The 13,060-nt window shown below is 42.2% G+C and overlaps 1 protein-coding gene across 8 annotated transcripts in view; it reads left to right on the top strand.

Moving 5' to 3' along the window:
• Window positions 1-13,060, top strand: part of LOC104589487 (uncharacterized) — a 110,353-nt gene that overhangs the window by 5,033 nt on the left and 92,260 nt on the right. For 2 of the 8 annotated variants that reach the window (XM_088887682.1, XM_088887684.1), the window contains exon 2: window positions 2,123-2,242. The exons of the other annotated variants lie outside the window; for them this stretch is intronic. The gene's annotated coding sequence lies outside the window, so the exon portion shown is untranslated. The remainder of the gene's footprint in view (window positions 1-2,122; window positions 2,243-13,060) is intronic. 8 annotated transcript variants of the gene reach the window in all.

Consider the following 13,060-nt stretch of genomic DNA (forward strand, 5'->3'; position numbering starts at 1 on the left):
CACTTCCAACTAAAACCACCTGTAGAATTGAAGCCTCTTCCTCCAACCCAGCAGCCTCTTGCTGTATTAGTGTAGAGTTTTCCAGCAAAACTTAGTTCCTTGGCTGATGTCAGTGCTGCCAAGTGCCCAATATAATCCCTACATCGGGACTCTGATTCATCCCCATGACTAGAGTTTTCTATCAGCCCAAAACACTTGCTCTTATTTGGACTGATTACCGGCAGGGCGGAGAGCACCTCGAATTGGCAACGATATTCCTTAACAGTAGAAGACCGATGTAACGAGAAGAGCTGCTCCCGTAAATTACCCTCCTGAGTCGATCGAAAACGTTCAAGGAGAAGCTCTTTGAATTCTGTCCAACCACGAAAAGGTCGCCGACCAACTTCCCGGTAATACCACGCCAATGCATCGCCGTCTAGACAGACAACTGCAGCTCGCAGACGCTCTGTCGGAAGCAATCCATTAATCTCAAAATAGCGCTCCGCACGAAAAAGCCAATCGTATGGATTTTCCCCATCAAAAATAGGTAACTCCAACTTCCGAGGAAGTGAATCAGGAGTTTGTTTTGGCACCGGCATCGAGGAAGACGTCGGAAATGCCGCACTCTTCCCTTTGTCAGCCACACGACTCGATGCGACTAAAGGAGGAGCAATGTCAGTCATGGACAAAGGAGCTGAATAGGCCTGTTGCTGAAGCAACAGATCAAAACGTCTCACCAGATCTTGAACGCCTCCTTCCAGAGATTGTACCGAGCTTTCCAGAGACGAGATCTTCAAAAGTCCAGCTGCTACCTTTTCTGGATCGAGTCATTGAATCTCATTGCGTAAGCCATCCATCTCCACACGAAATTCAGAATGCAGAGAAGTCAAGCGTTCTTCGAAACCCTCCACCTGCGATGCCACTTCCTTAACTGTCACCATGGCCGAGGAAAGACGAGCTCTAATACCACTGATATGACCCAGAAATTTGACATGCAGTTCACAGACTTACAACAACGTTCACACACTTGAAGATCAACAAAAGAAACTAGTATTCATTCAGCAGAAAACATTAATAGTTGGTCGGTTCTTCGAGAGACCGCCAGCTCTCCCAAACACTCACAATATTCTTTACTCAAAGAAAAACATACCACCCCCATCCCCCAAAGCCTTTTCTTATTACCCTTCTGATAGCATAGCTGACTCCCTCTACAAATGCCCAGCTGGCCTAGTTATAAATGCCCAAAAACTCTTCTTTTTTCATATCTGACATAGCTATAAATGCCCCAAGACTCTTCCTATTCCCTTCTGACCTCCTCCATAAATTCTCCATGTCTAATCATCTCCCCCTTATGCTGCCTTTTCTTTCTCCTAGCATACGTAAGGTTAACTGGGGGCCTATCATAGAGATGGGAACATTATAGGTCGTGGTGTCAGTGCTGGTGGTCAAGGAATGGTCAAAGAATGCAACTATTGTGGTCGGGAAGGACATACCATGAACTACTGTTATGATCTGCATGGCTCTCTATCTACTTGGGCCAATCATGCTGCTGTAGAAGGAGATAGTGGTGTTATAGGTGATGAATCTACTGCTTTAGGAACTGGGAAAGAGAAGGAAATGGTCTCGATCACCTAAGAAGAGTATGAAAAACTTCGCCTGTCCTCCTCCTCCCCCGGTAATACTACAACTCTTGCAAAGTCAGGTAAGTGCTATAGGTGATGAGTCTATTGCTTTTGGAACTGGGAAAGAAAAGGAAATGGTCTTGGTCACTCGAGAAGTGTATGAAAATCTTTGCTTGTCATCCCCTTCCCTCAGTAATACTGCAACTCTTGCAAAGTTAGGTACATGTTTTGTTTCCTCTTTTAAAGCATGGATTATTGATTCTAGGGCTTCAGATCACATGATTGGGTCCTCAAATCTATTTACATCTTTATCCCCTCCTTCCACCACCCAGTCGGTTACTTTGGCTGATGGTACTACCTCTCTTGTTTCTGGCACTAGTGATGTAACTTTATATTCTGATTTAACTTTGCCTTTGATTCTTTATGTTCCCAAATTTCTCTTTAGCCTTATGTCTGTTAGTAAGTTGACAAAATCCCTGAATTGTTCCATCTCATTTTTTCCATTCTATTGTATTTTTTAGGATCTTGAGAGTTGAGATGGGGAAGACGATTGGTGGCGGGCATGAAGTTGGAGAATTGTATTATCTTGATGGTGGTGGACCACTGATAGCTCCTCATTCTTTCGTTACACAACTCTAGTGGTATTGTTGGATCCCTATTTTCCAACTCTCAAGAGCCTTGTTCTAGATGTGGTGTTTGTTCGTGAGTTATAGTGTGAAGTTTGTTAGTTTTGTAAATCATTGTGTCTCCTTTGTTCCAAGGGAATTTACTAGAGTCTTGAGTCTTTTTGAACTAGTTCATTCAGATGTTTGGGGTACTTGTCTAGTAAAATCTTTTAATGGTTTTAAGTGTTTTGTGTCCTTTGTTGATGATTTTTCAAGGATGATTTCGATTTATTTAATGAAATCTTGTACTGAAGTGTTCGATATTTTTCTCTCTTTTTATGCTGAAATTCAGAATCAATTTGGTATCTCCATTAAATATTTTCATTCTGACAATGCAAAAGAATATTTTCAATGGTTGTTTCGTATATTTTTTGAAGCTCATGGCATTATATACCAATCATTTTGCTCCTTTACTCCACAACAAAAATGGAGTTGTTGAGTGGAAGAATCGACATCTACTTCATACTGCTTGGGCACTTTTAATTCATATGTCAGTCCCGAAAAAATATTGGAGTGGTGCTGTCTTCACCTCTTGCTTCCTCATTAATTGTATGCCATCTACAATGTTACATGGATCTTCTCCTTTCTCTATTGTCTTTCCTTCTCAATCTCCGTTCCCTTTGCTCCCGCATGTCTTTGGTTTTGTCTGCCTTGTTCATTGTCTGGGTCCTAGTTTGGATAACTTGGATGCTACCCCTCTTCTGGCCTAGAGTTCTTCCAAAACAAATGCCTTTGCCTTTATCTTCAGAACTCTTCTCCATCTTTGTGCTAGTGTGAACTCCATCTCTGAACCTTAATGTAATTTGAAGTGCTATACTCGAAGTAGCAAGAAAGAAAAGAGAATGACAGAAAAGAATAGAATGTCGAACTGTACTAGCCAGTCGACCAGTTCTTTATTTATAGATGAATATAGTACAAGGTACAAGAAATTACTGGGATGCCCCTGATTAGTGATGGGACACCCAGATGACTTAAATCATTAAACAGGATTAGGCCCATTAACACAAGCCCAGTTACAAGATAAGTTAAACATAAGAATGGGCTAATAAGAACACTTATCAGCCGAACATAACTCTAACATTCTAACACTCCCCCTCAAGCTAAGCATAGATATCAATCATGTTTAGCTGGCCAAGTATGTCCCTGAACTTCGTTGATGCCAGCCCTTTAGTTAATACATCTGCAATCTGCATCTCTGATGGAGTATAAGGCACATAGAGTTCTCTTGAAATAATTCTCTCTCTGACAAAGTGTCGATCAATTTCAATATGTTTTGTCCTGTCATGCTGCACAGGATTGTTGGCAATGTTGATAGCAGCTTTATTATCACAGTACAGCTTGAGAGGACTATCTGTCTTGATACCAAGCTCATTAAGGAGAGTCCTGAGCCATAAGAGTTCAGCAACCCCGTGTGCCATAGCTCGGTATTCTGCTTCTGCACTTGATCTAGCCACAACATTCTGCTTCTTACTGCGCCATGTGACTAGGTTTCCTCCCAAGAATGTACAGTAACCTGAGGTTGATTTTCTGTCTCCAACAGACCCAGCCCAATCAGCATCAGTGTAGGCTTCAATTTCAAGTCTGCTGTTTTTTCTGAATAAAATTCCTTTCCCTGGGCAAGTCTTCAAGTATCTGAGGATTCTTTCCATTGCTCTCATATGAGGGGTCTTTGGTGAGTGCATGAATTGACTGACAACATGTACTGCATAGGCAATGTCTGGCCGAGTAAGGGATAAGTATATCAGTTTTCCTACCAATTTTTGGTACCTTTCCTTATCACAGTATTCCTCACCCATTGATTCTTGTAATCCATGGCTTGGTTCTATTGGAGTGTCTGCTGGCCTGCACCCCATCATGCCTGTTTCCTCTAGGAGGTCTAGCACATACTTTCTTTGACATATGTAGATTCCTTCTCTTGATCTAGCAACTTCAATTCCAAGAAAGTATCTCAGATTTCCCAGGTCTTTGATCTCAAATTCTGAAGCTAAGAACTCCTTCAACCTCTTCATCTCTCTCACATCATTTCCAGTAATCACCATATCATCCACATACACAATGAGTGCTGTAAATTTGTCATCCTGTCTCCTTGTAAACAATGTATGATCTGCACTGCTCTGAGTATACCCTACTTTCTTCATGGCCAAACAAAGTCTCTCAAACCATGCCCGGGGAGATTGCTTCAAACCATATAATGCTTTCCTTAGTTTACATACCTTCTTTCCAACATCATATCCAGGTGGGGGTTCCATGAACACCTCTTCATGAAGATCACCATTTAGGAAGGCATTCTTCACATCCAGCTGATGAAGTTCCCAAGAGAATTTTGCTGCTAGTGACAGTAGAACCCTGATTGTGTTGAGCTTTGCTACTGGGGCAAAGGTTTCCTTGTAGTCAATTCCTTCCTTTTGTGTAAACCCCTTTGCCACGAGTCTGGCCTTGTACCTCTCAACCGACCCATCTTCCCTGTGCTTTACTGTGAATACCCACTTGCACCCAACAGTGCCTTTCCCTTCTGGCAGGTCCACCAATTCCCATGTCCTTGCTTTCATTAGGGCTTTCATCTCCTCATTCATGGCTTCTTTCCACCTTGGATCAGATGCCGCCTCTGAATACCTGGAAGGGACACATACAGAGGAAAGAGCAGACACAAAGGAATGATAGGCAGGGGATAAGTGTGAGTAAAAAACATAATCGGCTATGGGATGCCGAGTGGTACAAGAACGAACAGGCTTACGGAGAGCAATAGGAAGATCCAAATCTGAATTGAGTGAATCAGAATTACCTTGGATTGCAGAGACAGATTGATCTGAGTTCAACTGGTTGCAATCTTGAGGTTGAGGGGCCTTTTTCCTTCTACTGTATGTAAGTATCTCTTTCTCTTGTTTACTGGAACCTTCAGAAGTATCCGCCGAATCTGGAGAAGCAACTGGCACAGTGGAAGTCTCACTAGGTTGACCCGGAATGTTATAGCTAGTAGTAGTGGAAGGTGCTGAAATGGGAACAAAAAAGAAGGGAGAATGAGAATCCTCTTCCAACCCACTACTCTCTCCCTGAAGAGGATTCTGAGAAGACCCGAAATAGGATTGAGACTCAAAAAAGGCTACATCCCTGGTGACATGTTTTTTCTTGGAGACAGGATCATAACACTTATACCCCTTCTGCGTAGGAGAGTACCCCAAAAATATTCCCTTTGTAGCCTTAGGATCCAGTTTGGTCTTCTTTGGATCTTTCACATGTATGAAGCATGTACAACCAAAAACCCGCGGGGGAAGAGGAAATTCTGGAAGAGTGGGACACAAAACAGAGAAAGGGGTCTTCATACCCAGTACCTTAGATGGCATCCGATTTATCAGGTATGATGCAGTGAGAACAGCTTGAGACCAATATTGCTTGGGCACATTGTGCTGGAAAAGAAGGGCTCGAGCTGTCTCCAATAGATGTCTGTTCTTGCGCTCAGCGACCCCATTTTGCTGAGGGGTGTAAGCACACGATGATTGATGTAACATGCCTGCATCTTCCATGAATGAGTTCAGGGATCTTTCAAAGTATTCAGCCGCATTGTCTGAACGGAATTGCTTGATCTTTTTATCAAATTGTGTTTCAACCATCTTGCAAAACATCATAGTTATCCGGGGAACTTCATCACGTCCTTTCAACAGATAAATCCAAGTGCACCGAGAATAATGGTCAATAAAACTGATGAAGTAACGGAAGCCATCAATGGAAACAATGGGTGAAGGACCCCAAACATCAGAATGAACCAAGTCAAAAGGGGCTTGAATTTCATTACTAGAAATTGGATACATTGATCTACATTGTTTTGACATTTGACACACATCACAAATTAAACTCTGACTCGAAATGCCCTTACATAATTCGGGAAACAACATTGCTAAGGAAGAAAAGGACAAATGACCTAGCCTAGCATGCCACAAGTGCAGCCTAGCTATTGACTCCACACTCTCCGGACTAGTAGTAGAAGCTTGCATGGCTGAGCTGACATTTTCATCAAAGTAGTAGAGGCCCCCATACTCATGACCACTCCCAATCGTTTTCCTCGTCAATCTGTCCTGGAAGACACAATGAGAAGGAAAGAAAGTTATACTGCAGTTCAAGTTTTTTGTAAGCTTTGAAACAGACAACAGATTTGAGGTAAGACTAGGAACATGTAGGACTGATTTAAGAGAGAGATCCTTGCTTAGGTCAACCACCCCCTTTCCAGAGATGGTGGAGAGGGACCCATCAGCTACTCTCATCTTATGCTGGCCAGACAACAAATGATATGTGGAGAATAAGGAGGACATATGTGTAATATGGTCAGTGGCTCCGGAATCAATCACCCAGGAGGTAGAATTAATGGAACTAGATGCACTAAATGCAGAGGCTGTACCTGATTTGGCAAGAGAGGTGGAAGCTAAAGAATTGTTCTTCAGACGGGCTAATGCTCGACTGAGAACCTCTACCTCACTAGCTGTGAAGCCCAAAGTACTTGGTCCAGAGGAGTCGGCAGCCTGCTTTGCGGTGGAAGATGACACTGTCTGAATACTCTGTGAGTTGTCACTACTGTTGTTGGTGGCAAGATTCCCACTTGCTGTGTGGCCCTTCTGTTGCCTTTTGTCCTTTCTCAGGGCAGCTGGCTTCAGATGAGGGTACAGGACCCAACATTTCTCCTTTGTGTGTTTCTCACCACCACAATGTGTACACTTGAGGGACTTCTTGTCTGAAAATCTATTCCCCTTAGTGGAGACTAAGGCTGAATGTTCTCCAGCTTGTTCTGTTGATTGTGTCTGGGAGTCAACTTGCATCTCCTTTCTCCTTACTTCTTCATTCCTCACCAGGTAGTAGACATGGTGAAGCTCAGGTAATTCATCTCTCCCTAGAATCTGTGACCTTATACCTTCATATACAGGGTCAAGACCCGCCAGAAACTTGAAGGCTCTGCCCTCCTCAATCTGCTTATCATGCCTCTCCTTATCATTAGCATTTTCCCAATCCAAAATCAAATGGTGGTCAAGCTCTTCCCAGAGGCCTTCCAATGTTGCAAAGTAGGTTGCCACGGACATGTCTCCTTGCCTTAGGGCTGCAATGTCTTGGTTCAGCCTGTAAATTCTAGCATTGTTCTTTTTCTGGCCATATGTCTTAGATACTTTCTCCCAAATTTTAGCAGCTGTGGGGAAGTGATGAACAGTTCTGGCCACCCTAGGAGTCATAGAGGCCAGCAACCAAGACATGACTATGGCATTTTCCTTACGCCACACGGTGTATTCAGGACCGCCAATTTCTGGTTGTTTCTTGTCTCCATCCAAATAGCCTGTGAGGTCACGAGAGGTAATGAACAGCATTGCTGAGACAGACCACTCTCTGAAGTTATACTCATCTAGCCGCACACTTGTAATCTGCAAGCTGTGCAGATTAGGGTTTTCCAGGTTTGAGGACCTTCTAACAGGTCTGTTATCTCTAGAGGAAACTTCACCGGATAGTGAGGACATCTTGACTTCAGTCCAGGAGTTGTTCACAGTGCTGTAGTTGATTCTGTTTAGGACTGGCCGAAGTGGTTACAGTGTTCACCGTGCTGGTAGAAGTGTTCACAGTTTGGGTACTGAACCAATTCAGTACTGATAACCGAAGTAGCAAGTACAGGGCTGCTAACTGAACCAGTTCACAGTGCTGTTTAGGACTGGCCGAAGTAGCAAGTACAGGGCTGTAGCTGAACCAGTTCACAGTGCTAGTAACTGAAGTTACTTCAGTTAGGGCTTGTTGTGCAACTTGAAGTAACTGTGCAGTGCAGTAACTGAAGTTCACAAAGTAGGACTGATAACCAACCTGAAGAGAATCTGTAACTGAAGTTACCACAGTTCTGCCCAAGTCTTGCTGGGGCATGAAGCTGCAACTGTAGAGAAGGCTAAGTCTTTACCACTTGTTCTGCGCAAGTCTTGCTAGAGCACGAAGCTGCAACTGTAGAGGAAGCTCTCCCTCTTTCGGCTAGTGGTAGGACTGCTGAAATCAGTCCTCAACTAGGTCTGTCCTATACAGACCTCTCTTAGTAGCCCAATAGCTACTCTTTGCTGGAGATAATCTAGTAGGACATCTACTTCTGGGTCTTACTTCCCTTGAGTCCTACAACCAAGAGAAACCCTAGGTTCGAACTTGCTTTACTCTCTTACACTCCTAGGTCTTCACTGCAACAACCCAGAAAAGGAAGAGAGAAGATGAAAAGACAGCAAGAGAAGAGAGTGCGCCTGCTGAAACCAGGAAGGAGTTAATGCTCTGATACCATGTAATTTGAAGTGCTATACTCGAAGTAGCAAGAAAGAAAAGAGAATGACAGAAAAGAATAGAATGTCGAACTGTACTAGCCAGTCGACCAGTTCTTTATTTATAGATGAATATAGTACAAGGTACAAGAAATTACTGGGATGCCCCTGATTAGTGATGGGACACCCAGATGACTTAAATCATTAAACAGGATTAGGCCCATTAACACAAGCCCAGTTACAAGATAAGTTAAACATAAGAATGGGCTAATAAGAACACTTATCAGCCGAACATAACTCTAACATTCTAACACTTAACAACGCCTAGTTTTCTGTTCGTGGATAGCTGGGAACTGTACCTTTACGTAAATGCAGGTGCAGATTACTAGCAGCACTATCGATGTAAATTTAGCATGGGGAGAGATAAAGCACATTTAGTAGCCAAAGGGTACACACTGACCTATGGTGTTGATTATACCGATACTTTTTCGCATGTAGCTAAAATGGGTTCTGCCCATGTGCTTATTTCTCTAGCTGCACACTTTGATTGACTGTTGTTTCAGTTGGATATTAAGAACGCATTTCTCCATTGTGACCTAGAAGAAGACGTGTATATGGAGAAACCTCCAGGGTATGTTGCTCAGGGGAGGAAGGAAAGGTTTGTCTGTTGAAGAAAACAATTTATGGGTTGAAACAATCTCCAAGGGCCTGGTTTGGGAGATTTAGTAGTGTAGTACAACAATTTGGGATGACACAATGTAGGGCTGATCTCTTCGTGTTCAGTAGAAATACTACCTGGGAAGAATGTGTTGGCAGTCTATGTTGATGATATTATTATTACAGGAAGTGATGAGCGTGGCATTGAAGAACTCAAACAATTCCTACAAAGTCAATTCCAGACTAAGGACTTGGGACACTTAGTAGAAATGTTTGGACAACATGTTTTGATATAGAGACTATAAAAGAAAGAAGAAAAGAAAGAGAAGAAAAGGTTTTAGCTAAGAAAGAGAGAGATCAGATATAGAAGAGAATGGGAGAAGCTTAGAATTAGGTCTAGCCGCCCCTTTCATTAGATTATATACTCATAAATAAAGGAGAGTACAAAGACAAGTATTCCCTTAGTAAGTCGGCTACTTGTGAGAACTTAAAAACACTCTTAACTTAAAACATAAACTAATGGGCCTAAGGCCCAATAACTCCCTAACTATTCTATGTAAATACAAAGATGTTATATTAGCCCAAAATTCAACATTCCCCTTCAAGTTGGGAATAAATGTCACACATTCCCAACTTGCGTAGATCATGTTCCAGCTTGTTTCTTGCAACTCCTTTTGTAAGAACATCAACAATCTGCAAGTTAGATGCAACATATGGCAAACAAAAATCTCCGGATGTCACCCTTTCCCTTATAAAGTGTCTATCCACTTCTATATGCTTCGTCCTATCATTCTGAATTGGGTTGTGAGCAATGTTAATTGCTGCTTGATTGTCACAATATAGCATCATAGGTTTTTTGGCCTCAATTCCAATCTCCCCTAACAAGGAAGCAATCCAGAGGAGCTCTGAAACATTGTGTGCCATGGCTCTGTATTCAGCTTTTGCACTTGACCTTGCCACAACTGTCTGTTTCTTACTCTCTCTTCTATGAAACTAAATTACCTCCAACAAGAGTACAAACTCCTGATGTAGATCTCCTGTCATCTAGGCACCCTGTTCAATTAGCATCTGTGTAAGCCTCTAACTTCAATTGTCCATGGTCAGCAAACAATACACCTCTACCTGGGTGTCCCTTCAAATAGGAAAGTATTCTGTCAATAGCCTCTCAATGCTGAACTCGTGGGGCATGCATGTATTGACTCACCACACTCACTGCATACGAGATGCCTGGTCGTGTCATACATAAGTATAGCAACTACCCCACTAACCTTTGATATCTTCCAACATCCTTCACTTGTTCACCCTCTGAAGCATTTATCCTATGGTTCTGGTAATAGGTGTATCAACTGCCTTTGCCCCAAGCTTTCCTGTCTCTTGTAGTAGATCTAGAACATATTTCCTCTGTGAGATGAACATCCCATGCTTAGACCTTGCCACTTCAATGCCCAAAAAGTACTTCAGCTCCCCAAGATCCTTAAACTCAAACTCTTTGTGTAGATTCTTCTTCAGGGTATCAATCTCACTCAAATCATTTCCTGTAACTACAATGTCATCCACATACACTATCAAAGCTGACACTAGTGACCCCCTCCTCTTCACAAAAAGAGTATGATCAAATTGAGTTTGAGTATAGCCAAATACAACCAATGCACTTCTAAACCTGTCAAATCAAGCTCTGGGTGATTGTTTTAAACCATATATTGACTTCTTCAACCTGCATACCTTTCCTTTTTCCACATTATTGTAGAAGCCAGTTGGAAGGTCCATATACACCTCCTCCTGCAAGTCCCCATTGAGAAAGGCATTGTGGAATCCGAATTGAACTCATCTTTGCCACTGGTGCAAAAGTTTCCAAGTAATCTATGCCATAAGCTTGAGTATACCCTTTTGCAACTAGCCTCGCCTTGTACCTTTCTATACTCCCATCGGCCTTGTAGTTTACTGTATAAACCCATATTCATCCAACAGTCTCCTTGCCATCAGGAAAATCCATAATCATGTTTGATTTTTAATCAATGCTTTCATTTCCTCCTACATAGTTGTCTTCCACTTAGGTTTGGAGAGAGCCTCACTGACACTCCTGGGTATAGGCATAGAGTCAAGGGAGGAAAGGAAGGCCCGGTAGGATGGGGATAATCCAATGTAGGAAAGATAGTGAGGTGCAATGAGCAGTACACTTCCTCTTCCCTTTTCTAAGGGCAATAGGGAGATCAAGGTCATCTGCAATGGCATTAGGAGCAGGGATAGTAGTATCAATAGGAACTCAGTCATCAGGGGGAACAAGAGGCATACCTGGGTTCTGTGTTAATCGAACCTGGAATCTTTGATGAGCCGATAGGGAGTGATGTGGGTTCCTTTATTGTGCAAAGTGGGTGAGATAGGTAGGTTAGACACTGGAGTAGACGAAGGAGCTGGAACAGGAAGTGGTATAGGTTGTTCAATTCCTTCTCCAAAACACTCCCCCCTGAGAAGAACCCCCTGAGAAAAAAGGTGTGGACTCAAAAAAGGTAACATCTATAGTGACATACCAACACCCGGAGATTGGATCATAACAACAATACCCCTTCTGATTTCCTGCATACCCAAGAAAGACACACTTCTTCGCCTTAGGATCCAGTTTTGAGTAGTGAGGAGCAAGAACATGGACAAAGTATACACATCCAAACACCCTTAGAGGAATATGGAATGTCTACCCCTCAGGAAAAAGAAGGCTGAATGGAGTGTTATACCCAAGAACACGAGAAGGCACCCAATTAATCAAGAAAACTACAGTAAGAACTCAACACCCCAAAAACGAACTGGAACTGTGGAGCTCAACATCATGCTTCTTGCTACTTCCACAATATGTTTGTTCTTCCTTTCTACTACACCATTTTGTTGTGGAGTGTATGTACAACCGCTCTGATGGATAACTCCATGCTCCAATAGGTTTGATGATAGGCTTTTTTCGAACTATTCCCTGGCATTGTCTAATCTAAACACTTTCACTCGTGCCCCAAGCTGTGTCAGCACCATCTGATGGAATTGTTGAACCAAAGACGGTACCTCATCACGGGATATACTGGAGGTAGTTTGGTTTCCAAAGTTCAGAAGGCCTCTATTTTGATTGGGAAATAGAGGAATTTGTGGAGCTTCAGCCAAAGTTGCATCCAGTCAAGATGTAAGTGGAGAGAAGAGATTCAAGATAGTGGAAGGAAGCTAACAAAGGTGTTTCACACTGTTAAATAATTTTACAAGGCCCTCATGAAGAACCAAGTTGAAAGATCTGAGGTAAAAGGACTTTGGGGAAATCCTTTCCGACCGAGTGTTGAAGCTTTTGCTTGGTTGGTGGCATTGAATAGTATATTCACTCTGGATCATATTCAGCATAGAGGCATCCAACTAGCTAATAGATGCTATTTATGCAAAGCTTCTGAAGAAAATGTAGTTCATCTCTGTTTCAACTGCTGCTACTAAGTTTCTTTGCGAAATTTTCTTTGGTTTATTCAAGAGGGGGCTCTTTACTCCTCGATCTCCCACTTACTTCCCGGGATAGAACTCAAGCCACAACACTTTTTGGAAGAAGGATTATGGTCTGAATTCTTATTTTAATAGAATTTGAAGGAGTATCAAAAGAAGATTTTAGAGATGGCTTTTGGTCTACATTGGAGTTAGATTGAAGTTTTCTTGTCCTACGTCATGTTTTTTAGTTGTTTTTTTTTCTTTGACATATGCACTAGAAAATCTAGAATATTTGGGGTGATAAGCTCATCACCTATCCTATTGTACTTTATTTTCTTATTAATAAATTTTCTTTTCTTATTTATTACCAAAAAATATATTTAAAAAATGATTTTTACTGATCCAAAAAATAAAAAAAAACAACGATTGCATTTCCACAAGG

This window comes from Nelumbo nucifera, chromosome 5, assembly GCF_055504915.1.
Source record: "Nelumbo nucifera cultivar China Antique chromosome 5, China Antique-T2T, whole genome shotgun sequence".
Taxonomy (NCBI): domain Eukaryota; kingdom Viridiplantae; phylum Streptophyta; class Magnoliopsida; order Proteales; family Nelumbonaceae; genus Nelumbo; species Nelumbo nucifera.